This window comes from Marmota flaviventris, chromosome 14 (genome assembly GCF_047511675.1).
Source record: "Marmota flaviventris isolate mMarFla1 chromosome 14, mMarFla1.hap1, whole genome shotgun sequence".
Lineage (NCBI taxonomy): Eukaryota > Metazoa > Chordata > Mammalia > Rodentia > Sciuridae > Marmota > Marmota flaviventris.
In genome coordinates this window covers 88229639-88241494 of record NC_092511.1, presented here as the reverse complement: position 1 = coordinate 88241494, position 11856 = coordinate 88229639, and positions in this window count along the sequence as shown.

Here is an 11856-nt window from a genome sequence, read left to right as displayed (position 1 = left end):
ATAATGGTGTTCATGAGGGTGGCCCCCAAGGGAGCCACTGGCTGCAGAGCCAAGCCTGCCAAGGTGCTGGGAGAGGGCCTGGGAGGAAGGGCCAAGGAACAGTTGGCAGGCTGTGGAAGAGGGGGACACAAAGTTTGGAGGTAGGAGGGTGTCTCTGGGAGGAGAGAGCAGCGCCCACCCACTTTGGGCGGGGAGGCAGTGCTGGGGTGGTAAGGCAAGGTCTGGCTGAGGCCCACTGATGCCAGAGGCTTGGCCCCTTCCCAGGTAGAGGGGCCCACACATGGGCTGGGGTTGGGGGGCATGGTATAGCTGTCCCAGATGGCCTGGGACTCACCCATCAGAAGGCAGTGGATGTGCTGCGGAGCTTTCTGTTTCTCCCAGTTCAGGTCCTCAGTGGTGACTGGACAGGCCAGTTCCAGAAGTGGTGGCAGCCTCAGAGGTCCCCCCTATTGATGTGACGGCAAAGGAAACTTTCATTTCTGTGGCCTACCCGTATTCCCCATGGATGAGCATTTCTTCCTTGGCAATGGCTGTCCCGCTCTGCCTACAGCCACCTTCTCACACTGGGCCTTCTTTGGCATCCATTTCCCTGCAAATGCCATGATCTTGTTATTTTTTAGTGCTGAGTAATATTTCATTGTGTATAAATGCCACATTTTTAATCCATTCATCTATTAAAGGGCATCTAGGTTGGTTCCACATTCTAGCTATTGTGAATTGTGCTGCTGTAAACATTGATGTGGCTGTGTCCCTGTAGTATGCTCTTCTTAGGTCTTTTGGGTATAATCCAAGAAGGAGAATAGCTGGGTCAAATGGTGGTTCCATTCCCAGCTTTCCAAGGAATCTCCATACTGCTTTCCAAATTGGCTGCACCAATTTGCAGTCCCACCAGCAATGTATGAGTGTACCTTCCCCCCCCACCCCCCACCCCCGCCCCTGCATCCTCGCCAGCACTTATTGTTGTTTGACTTCATAATGGCTGCCTTTCTGACTGGAGTGAGATGGTATCTTAGGGTGGTTTTGATTTGCATTTCTCTGACTGCTAGAGATGGTGAGCATTTTTTCATGTATTTGTTAATTGATCCTATGTCCTCTTCTGAGAAGTTTCTGTCCAAGTCCTTGGCCCATTTGTTGATTGGGTTATCTGCTTTTTTGTTGTTTAACTTTTTGAGTTCTTTGTACACTCTAGAGATTAGAGCTCTATCTGATGTTTGAGGGGTAAAAATTGGTTCCCAGGATGTAGGCTCCCTATTCACCTCGCATATTATTTCTCTTGCTGAGAAAAAAACTTTTTCCGTTTGAATTCGTCCCATTTGTTGATTCTTGGTTTTAACTCTTGTGCTATAGGAGTCTTATTAAGGAATTTGGGGCCTGCCCCCACGAGATGAAGATGAGGACCAACTTTATCTTCTATTAGACGCAGAGTCTCTGGTCTGATTCCTCAGTCTGCCGTCTTGAAAGGTACCTAAACACGCTCCCCGAGGGAAGAAGCCCCTCATCCCTGGAGCCGCCATCCCACCTGGGGTTTCTGACAGGAAGAAGCCCAGAGCCCCCACCTCTGCCAGCTGTCAGTAGTTTGGACACCTGGGATCTCCAGGTCCAGGGGTAGCTCCATTCCCACCATTGATAGCAGGCCCCCCAGCCTGGGCAGCCCAACCCACTCAGCCCTTGGTGCTGACAGACGTAGAAATCCCACCGTGGGGGCCCATGCCAGCACCCACACACATTCTGTCATGTATGACTAAAAAAAATAAGTAAAAATTTTTAAAAAAGGTGGCAGACTGGAGCTGTCTACTGCTGAGGCCCTGTGAGTACTGTTGGGCTTTGGGCCCTGGTGAGAGAGTAGGAAGTTCCTACTGGAGTCAGATGGAGGCCCCAGATGTGGGGGAAGGGGGACTGTGAAGTCATAATGGTGTTCATGAGGGTGGCCCCCAAGGGAGCCACTGGCTGCAGAGCCAAGCCTGCCAAGGTGCTGGGAGAGGGCCTGGGAGGAAGGGCCAAGGAACAGTTGGCAGGCTGTGGAAGAGGGGGACACAAAGTTTGGAGGTAGGAGGGTGTCTCTGGGAGGAGAGAGCAGCACCCACCCACTTTGGGCGGGGAGGCAGTGCTGGGGTGGTAAGGCAAGGTCTGGCTGAGGCCCACTGATGCCAGAGGCTTGGCCCCTTCCCAGGTAGAGGGGCCCACACATGGGCTGGGGTTGGGGGGCATGGTATAGCTGTCCCAGATGGCCTGGGACTCACCCATCAGAAGGCAGTGGATGTGCTGCGGAGCTTTCTGTTTCTCCCAGTTCAGGTCCTCAGTGGTGACTGGACAGGCCAGTTCCAGAAGTGGTGGCAGCCTCAGAGGTCCCCCCTATTGATGTGACGGCAAAGGAAACTTTCATTTCTGTGGCCTACCCGTATTCCCCATGGATGAGCATTTCTTCCTTGGCAATGGCTGTCCCGCTCTGCCTACAGCCACCTTCTCACACTGGGCCTTCTTTGGCATCCATTTCCCTGCAAATGCCATGATCTTGTTATTTTTTAGTGCTGAGTAATATTTCATTGTGTATAAATGCCACATTTTTAATCCATTCATCTATTAAAGGGCATCTAGGTTGGTTCCACATTCTAGCTATTGTGAATTGTGCTGCTGTAAACATTGATGTGGCTGTGTCCCTGTAGTATGCTCTTCTTAGGTCTTTTGGGTATAATCCAAGAAGGAGAATAGCTGGGTCAAATGGTGGTTCCATTCCCAGCTTTCCAAGGAATCTCCATACTGCTTTCCAAATTGGCTGCACCAATTTGCAGTCCCACCAGCAATGTATGAGTGTACCTTCCCCCCCCCCCACCCCCCACCCCCGCCCCTGCATCCTCGCCAGCACTTATTGTTGTTTGACTTCATAATGGCTGCCTTTCTGACTGGAGTGAGATGGTATCTTAGGGTGGTTTTGATTTGCATTTCTCTGACTGCTAGAGATGGTGAGCATTTTTTCATGTATTTGTTAATTGGTCGTATGTCCTCTTCTGAGAAGTTTCTGTCCAAGTCCTTGGCCCATTTGTTGATTGGGTTATCTGCTTTTTTGTTGTTTAACTTTTTGAGTTCTTTGTACACTCTAGAGATTAGAGCTCTATCTGATGTTTGAGGGGTAAAAATTGGTTCCCAGGATGTAGGCTCCCTATTCACCTCGCATATTATTTCTCTTGCTGAGAAAAAACTTTTTCCGTTTGAATTCGTCCCATTTGTTGATTCTTGGTTTTAACTCTTGTGCTATAGGAGTCTTATTAAGGAATTTGGGGCCTGCCCCCAGGAGATGAAGATGAGGACCAACTTTATCTTCTATTAGACGCAGAGTCTCTGGTCTGATTCCTCAGTCTGCCGTCTTGAAAGGTACCTAAACACGCTCCCCGAGGGAAGAAGCCCCTCATCCCTGGAGCCGCCATCCCACCTGGGGTTTCTGACAGGAAGAAGCCCAGAGCCCCCACCTCTGCCAGCTGTCAGTAGTTTGGACACCTGGGATCTCCAGGTCCAGGGGTAGCTCCATTCCCACCATTGATAGCAGGCCCCCCAGCCTGGGCAGCCCAACCCACTCAGCCCTTGGTGCTGACAGACGTAGAAATCCCACCGTGGGGGCCCGTGCCAGCACCCACACACATTCTGTCATGTATGACTAAAAAAAATAAGTAAAAATTTTTAAAAAAGGTGGCAGACTGGAGCTGTCTACTGCTGAGGCCCTGTGAGTACTGTTGGGCTTTGGGCCCTGGTGAGAGAGTAGGAAGTTCCTACTGGAGTCAGATGGAGGCCCCAGATGTGGGGGAAGGGGGACTGTGAAGTCATAATGGTGTTCATGAGGGTGGCCCCCAAGGGAGCCACTGGCTGCAGAGCCAAGCCTGCCAAGGTGCTGGGAGAGGGCCTGGGAGGAAGGGCCAAGGAACAGTTGGCAGGCTGTGGAAGAGGGGGACACAAAGTTTGGAGGTAGGAGGGTGTCTCTGGGAGGAGAGAGCAGCGCCCACCCACTTTGGGCGGGGAGGCAGTGCTGGGGTGGTAAGGCAAGGTCTGGCTGAGGCCCACTGATGCCAGAGGCTTGGCCCCTTCCCAGGTAGAGGGGCCCACACATGGGCTGGGGTTGGGGGGCATGGTATAGCTGTCCCAGATGGCCTGGGACTCACCCATCAGAAGGCAGTGGATGTGCTGCGGAGCTTTCTGTTTCTCCCAGTTCAGGTCCTCAGTGGTGACTGGACAGGCCAGTTCCAGAAGTGGTGGCAGCCTCAGAGGTCCCCCCTATTGATGTGACGGCAAAGGAAACTTTCATTTCTGTGGCCTACCCGTATTCCCCATGGATGAGCATTTCTTCCTTGGCAATGGCTGTCCCGCTCTGCCTACAGCCACCTTCTCACACTGGGCCTTCTTTGGCATCCATTTCCCTGCAAATGCCATGATCTTGTTATTTTTTAGTGCTGAGTAATATTTCATTGTGTATAAATGCCACATTTTTAATCCATTCATCTATTAAAGGGCATCTAGGTTGGTTCCACATTCTAGCTATTGTGAATTGTGCTGCTGTAAACATTGATGTGGCTGTGTCCCTGTAGTATGCTCTTCTTAGGTCTTTTGGGTATAATCCAAGAAGGAGAATAGCTGGGTCAAATGGTGGTTCCATTCCCAGCTTTCCAAGGAATCTCCATACTGCTTTCCAAATTGGCTGCACCAATTTGCAGTCCCACCAGCAATGTATGAGTGTACCTTCCCCCCCCACCCCCCACCCCCGCCCCTGCATCCTCGCCAGCACTTATTGTTGTTTGACTTCATAATGGCTGCCTTTCTGACTGGAGTGAGATGGTATCTTAGGGTGGTTTTGATTTGCATTTCTCTGACTGCTAGAGATGGTGAGCATTTTTTCATGTATTTGTTAATTGGTCGTATGTCCTCTTCTGAGAAGTTTCTGTCCAAGTCCTTGGCCCATTTGTTGATTGGGTTATCTGCTTTTTTGTTGTTTAACTTTTTGAGTTCTTTGTACACTCTAGAGATTAGAGCTCTATCTGATGTTTGAGGGGTAAAAATTGGTTCCCAGGATGTAGGCTCCCTATTCACCTCGCATATTATTTCTCTTGCTGAGAAAAAACTTTTTCCGTTTGAATTCGTCCCATTTGTTGATTCTTGGTTTTAACTCTTGTGCTATAGGAGTCTTATTAAGGAATTTGGGGCCTGCCCCCAGGAGATGAAGATGAGGACCAACTTTATCTTCTATTAGACGCAGAGTCTCTGGTCTGATTCCTCAGTCTGCCGTCTTGAAAGGTACCTAAACACGCTCCCCGAGGGAAGAAGCCCCTCATCCCTGGAGCCGCCATCCCACCTGGGGTTTCTGACAGGAAGAAGCCCAGAGCCCCCACCTCTGCCAGCTGTCAGTAGTTTGGACACCTGGGATCTCCAGGTCCAGGGGTAGCTCCATTCCCACCATTGATAGCAGGCCCCCCAGCCTGGGCAGCCCAACCCACTCAGCCCTTGGTGCTGACAGACGTAGAAATCCCACCGTGGGGGCCCGTGCCAGCACCCACACACATTCTGTCATGTATGACTAAAAAAAATAAGTAAAAATTTTTAAAAAAGGTGGCAGACTGGAGCTGTCTACTGCTGAGGCCCTGTGAGTACTGTTGGGCTTTGGGCCCTGGTGAGAGAGTAGGAAGTTCCTACTGGAGTCAGATGGAGGCCCCAGATGTGGGGGAAGGGGGACTGTGAAGTCATAATGGTGTTCATGAGGGTGGCCCCCAAGGGAGCCACTGGCTGCAGAGCCAAGCCTGCCAAGGTGCTGGGAGAGGGCCTGGGAGGAAGGGCCAAGGAACAGTTGGCAGGCTGTGGAAGAGGGGGACACAAAGTTTGGAGGTAGGAGGGTGTCTCTGGGAGGAGAGAGCAGCGCCCACCCACTTTGGGCGGGGAGGCAGTGCTGGGGTGGTAAGGCAAGGTCTGGCTGAGGCCCACTGATGCCAGAGGCTTGGCCCCTTCCCAGGTAGAGGGGCCCACACATGGGCTGGGGTTGGGGGGCATGGTATAGCTGTCCCAGATGGCCTGGGACTCACCCATCAGAAGGCAGTGGATGTGCTGCGGAGCTTTCTGTTTCTCCCAGTTCAGGTCCTCAGTGGTGACTGGACAGGCCAGTTCCAGAAGTGGTGGCAGCCTCAGAGGTCCCCCCTATTGATGTGACGGCAAAGGAAACTTTCATTTCTGTGGCCTACCCGTATTCCCCATGGATGAGCATTTCTTCCTTGGCAATGGCTGTCCCGCTCTGCCTACAGCCACCTTCTCACACTGGGCCTTCTTTGGCATCCATTTCCCTGCAAATGCCATGATCTTGTTATTTTTTAGTGCTGAGTAATATTTCATTGTGTATAAATGCCACATTTTTAATCCATTCATCTATTAAAGGGCATCTAGGTTGGTTCCACATTCTAGCTATTGTGAATTGTGCTGCTGTAAACATTGATGTGGCTGTGTCCCTGTAGTATGCTCTTCTTAGGTCTTTTGGGTATAATCCAAGAAGGAGAATAGCTGGGTCAAATGGTGGTTCCATTCCCAGCTTTCCAAGGAATCTCCATACTGCTTTCCAAATTGGCTGCACCAATTTGCAGTCCCACCAGCAATGTATGAGTGTACCTTCCCCCCCCACCCCCCACCCCCGCCCCTGCATCCTCGCCAGCACTTATTGTTGTTTGACTTCATAATGGCTGCCTTTCTGACTGGAGTGAGATGGTATCTTAGGGTGGTTTTGATTTGCATTTCTCTGACTGCTAGAGATGGTGAGCATTTTTTCATGTATTTGTTAATTGGTCGTATGTCCTCTTCTGAGAAGTTTCTGTCCAAGTCCTTGGCCCATTTGTTGATTGGGTTATCTGCTTTTTTGTTGTTTAACTTTTTGAGTTCTTTGTACACTCTAGAGATTAGAGCTCTATCTGATGTTTGAGGGGTAAAAATTGGTTCCCAGGATGTAGGCTCCCTATTCACCTCGCATATTATTTCTCTTGCTGAGAAAAAACTTTTTCCGTTTGAATTCGTCCCATTTGTTGATTCTTGGTTTTAACTCTTGTGCTATAGGAGTCTTATTAAGGAATTTGGGGCCTGCCCCCAGGAGATGAAGATGAGGACCAACTTTATCTTCTATTAGACGCAGAGTCTCTGGTCTGATTCCTCAGTCTGCCGTCTTGAAAGGTACCTAAACACGCTCCCCGAGGGAAGAAGCCCCTCATCCCTGGAGCCGCCATCCCACCTGGGGTTTCTGACAGGAAGAAGCCCAGAGCCCCCACCTCTGCCAGCTGTCAGTAGTTTGGACACCTGGGATCTCCAGGTCCAGGGGTAGCTCCATTCCCACCATTGATAGCAGGCCCCCCAGCCTGGGCAGCCCAACCCACTCAGCCCTTGGTGCTGACAGACGTAGAAATCCCACCGTGGGGGCCCGTGCCAGCACCCACACACATTCTGTCATGTATGACTAAAAAAAATAAGTAAAAATTTTTAAAAAAGGTGGCAGACTGGAGCTGTCTACTGCTGAGGCCCTGTGAGTACTGTTGGGCTTTGGGCCCTGGTGAGAGAGTAGGAAGTTCCTACTGGAGTCAGATGGAGGCCCCAGATGTGGGGGAAGGGGGACTGTGAAGTCATAATGGTGTTCATGAGGGTGGCCCCCAAGGGAGCCACTGGCTGCAGAGCCAAGCCTGCCAAGGTGCTGGGAGAGGGCCTGGGAGGAAGGGCCAAGGAACAGTTGGCAGGCTGTGGAAGAGGGGGACACAAAGTTTGGAGGTAGGAGGGTGTCTCTGGGAGGAGAGAGCAGCGCCCACCCACTTTGGGCGGGGAGGCAGTGCTGGGGTGGTAAGGCAAGGTCTGGCTGAGGCCCACTGATGCCAGAGGCTTGGCCCCTTCCCAGGTAGAGGGGCCCACACATGGGCTGGGGTTGGGGGGCATGGTATAGCTGTCCCAGATGGCCTGGGACTCACCCATCAGAAGGCAGTGGATGTGCTGCGGAGCTTTCTGTTTCTCCCAGTTCAGGTCCTCAGTGGTGACTGGACAGGCCAGTTCCAGAAGTGGTGGCAGCCTCAGAGGTCCCCCCTATTGATGTGATGGCAAAGGAAACTTTCATTTCTGTGGCCTACCCGTATTCCCCATGGATGAGCATTTCTTCCTTGGCAATGGCTGTCCCGCTCTGCCTACAGCCACCTTCTCACACTGGGCCTTCTTTGGCATCCATTTCCCTGCAAATGCCATGATCTTGTTATTTTTTAGTGCTGAGTAATATTTCATTGTGTATAAATGCCACATTTTTAATCCATTCATCTATTAAAGGGCATCTAGGTTGGTTCCACATTCTAGCTATTGTGAATTGTGCTGCTGTAAACATTGATGTGGCTGTGTCCCTGTAGTATGCTCTTCTTAGGTCTTTTGGGTATAATCCAAGAAGGAGAATAGCTGGGTCAAATGGTGGTTCCATTCCCAGCTTTCCAAGGAATCTCCATACTGCTTTCCAAATTGGCTGCACCAATTTGCAGTCCCACCAGCAATGTATGAGTGTACCTTCCCCCCCCCCACCCCCCACCCCCGCCCCTGCATCCTCGCCAGCACTTATTGTTGTTTGACTTCATAATGGCTGCCTTTCTGACTGGAGTGAGATGGTATCTTAGGGTGGTTTTGATTTGCATTTCTCTGACTGCTAGAGATGGTGAGCATTTTTTCATGTATTTGTTAATTGGTCCTATGTCCTCTTCTGAGAAGTTTCTGTCCAAGTCCTTGGCCCATTTGTTGATTGGGTTATCTGCTTTTTTGTTGTTTAACTTTTTGAGTTCTTTGTACACTCTAGAGATTAGAGCTCTATCTGATGTTTGAGGGGTAAAAATTGGTTCCCAGGATGTAGGCTCCCTATTCACCTCGCATATTATTTCTCTTGCTGAGAAAAAACTTTTTCCGTTTGAATTCGTCCCATTTGTTGATTCTTGGTTTTAACTCTTGTGCTATAGGAGTCTTATTAAGGAATTTGGGGCCTGCCCCCAGGAGATGAAGATGAGGACCAACTTTATCTTCTATTAGACGCAGAGTCTCTGGTCTGATTCCTCAGTCTGCCGTCTTGAAAGGTACCTAAACACGCTCCCCGAGGGAAGAAGCCCCTCATCCCTGGAGCCGCCATCCCACCTGGGGTTTCTGACAGGAAGAAGCCCAGAGCCCCCACCTCTGCCAGCTGTCAGTAGTTTGGACACCTGGGATCTCCAGGTCCAGGGGTAGCTCCATTCCCACCATTGATAGCAGGCCCCCCAGCCTGGGCAGCCCAACCCACTCAGCCCTTGGTGCTGACAGACGTAGAAATCCCACCGTGGGGGCCCATGCCAGCACCCACACACATTCTGTCATGTATGACTAAAAAAAATAAGCAAAAATTTTTAAAAAAGGTGGCAGACTGGAGCTGTCTACTGCTGAGGCCCTGTGAGTACTGTTGGGCTTTGGGCCCTGGTGAGAGAGTAGGAAGTTCCTACTGGAGTCAGATGGAGGCCCCAGATGTGGGGGAAGGGGGACTGTGAAGTCATAATGGTGTTCATGAGGGTGGCCCCCAAGGGAGCCACTGGCTGCAGAGCCAAGCCTGCCAAGGTGCTGGGAGAGGGCCTGGGAGGAAGGGCCAAGGAACAGTTGGCAGGCTGTGGAAGAGGGGGACACAAAGTTTGGAGGTAGGAGGGTGTCTCTGGGAGGAGAGAGCAGCGCCCACCCACTTTGGGCGGGGAGGCAGTGCTGGGGTGGTAAGGCAAGGTCTGGCTGAGGCCCACTGATGCCAGAGGCTTGGCCCCTTCCCAGGTAGAGGGGCCCACACATGGGCTGGGGTTGGGGGGCATGGTATAGCTGTCCCAGATGGCCTGGGACTCACCCATCAGAAGGCAGTGGATGTGCTGCGGAGCTTTCTGTTTCTCCCAGTTCAGGTCCTCAGTGGTGACTGGACAGGCCAGTTCCAGAAGTGGTGGCAGCCTCAGAGGTCCCCCCTATTGATGTGACGGCAAAGGAAACTTTCATTTCTGTGGCCTACCCGTATTCCCCATGGATGAGCATTTCTTCCTTGGCAATGGCTGTCCCGCTCTGCCTACAGCCACCTTCTCACACTGGGCCTTCTTTGGCATCCATTTCCCTGCAAATGCCATGATCTTGTTATTTTTTAGTGCTGAGTAATATTTCATTGTGTATAAATGCCACATTTTTAATCCATTCATCTATTAAAGGGCATCTAGGTTGGTTCCACATTCTAGCTATTGTGAATTGTGCTGCTGTAAACATTGATGTGGCTGTGTCCCTGTAGTATGCTCTTCTTAGGTCTTTTGGGTATAATCCAAGAAGGAGAATAGCTGGGTCAAATGGTGGTTCCATTCCCAGCTTTCCAAGGAATCTCCATACTGCTTTCCAAATTGGCTGCACCAATTTGCAGTCCCACCAGCAATGTATGAGTGTACCTTCCCCCCCCAACCCCCACCCCCGCCCCTGCATCCTCGCCAGCACTTATTGTTGTTTGACTTCATAATGGCTGCCTTTCTGACTGGAGTGAGATGGTATCTTAGGGTGGTTTTGATTTGCATTTCTCTGATTGCTAGAGATGGTGAGCATTTTTTTCATGTATTTGTTAATTGATCTTATGTCCTCTTCTGAGAAGTTTCTGTCCAAGTCCTTGGCCCATTTGTTGATTGGGTTATCTGCTTTTTTGTTGTTTAACTTTTTGAGTTCTTTGTACACTCTAGAGATTAGAGCTCTATCTGATGTTTGAGGGGTAAAAATTGGTTCCCAGGATGTAGGCTCCCTATTCACCTCGCATATTATTTCTCTTGCTGAGAAAAAAACTTTTTCAGTTTGAATTCGTCCCATTTGTTGATTCTTGGTTTTAACTCTTGTGCTATAGGAGTCTTATTAAGGAATTTGGGGCCTGCCCCCACGAGATGAAGATGAGGACCAACTTTATCTTCTATTAGACGCAGAGTCTCTGGTCTGATTCCTCAGTCTGCCGTCTTGAAAGGTACCTAAACACGCTCCCCGAGGGAAGAAGCCCCTCATCCCTGGAGCCACCATCCCACCTGGGGTTTCTGACAGGAAGAAGCCCAGAGCCCCCACCTCTGCCAGCTGTCAGTAGTTTGGACACCTGGGATCTCCAGGTCCAGGGGTAGCTCCATTCCCACCATTGATAGCAGGCCCCCCAGCCTGGGCAGCCCAACCCACTCAGCCCTTGGTGCTGACAGACGTAGAAATCCCACCGTGGGGGCCCATGCCAGCACCCACACACATTCTGTCATGTATGACTAAAAAAAATAAGTAAAAATTTTTTAAAAAGGTGGCAGACTGGAGCTGTCTACTGCTGAGGCCCTGTGAGTACTGTTGGGCTTTGGGCCCTGGTGAGAGAGTAGGAAGTTCCTACTGGAGTCAGATGGAGGCCCCAGATGTGGGGGAAGGGGGACTGTGAAGTCATAATGGTGTTCATGAGGGTGGCCCCCAAGGGAGCCACTGGCTGCAGAGCCAAGCCTGCCAAGGTGCTGGGAGAGGGCCTGGGAGGAAGGGCCAAGGAACAGTTGGCAGGCTGTGGAAGAGGGGGACACAAAGTTTGGAGGTAGGAGGGTGTCTCTGGGAGGAGAGAGCAGCGCCCACCCACTTTGGGCGGGGAGGCAGTGCTGGGGTGGTAAGGCAAGGTCTGGCTGAGGCCCACTGATGCCAGAGGCTTGGCCCCTTCCCAGGTAGAGGGGCCCACACATGGGCTGGGGTTGGGGGGCATGGTATAGCTGTCCCAGATGGCCTGGGACTCACCCATCAGAAGGCAGTGGATGTGCTGCGGAGCTTTCTGTTTCTCCCAGTTCAGGTCCTCAGTGGTGACTGGACAGGCCAGTTCCA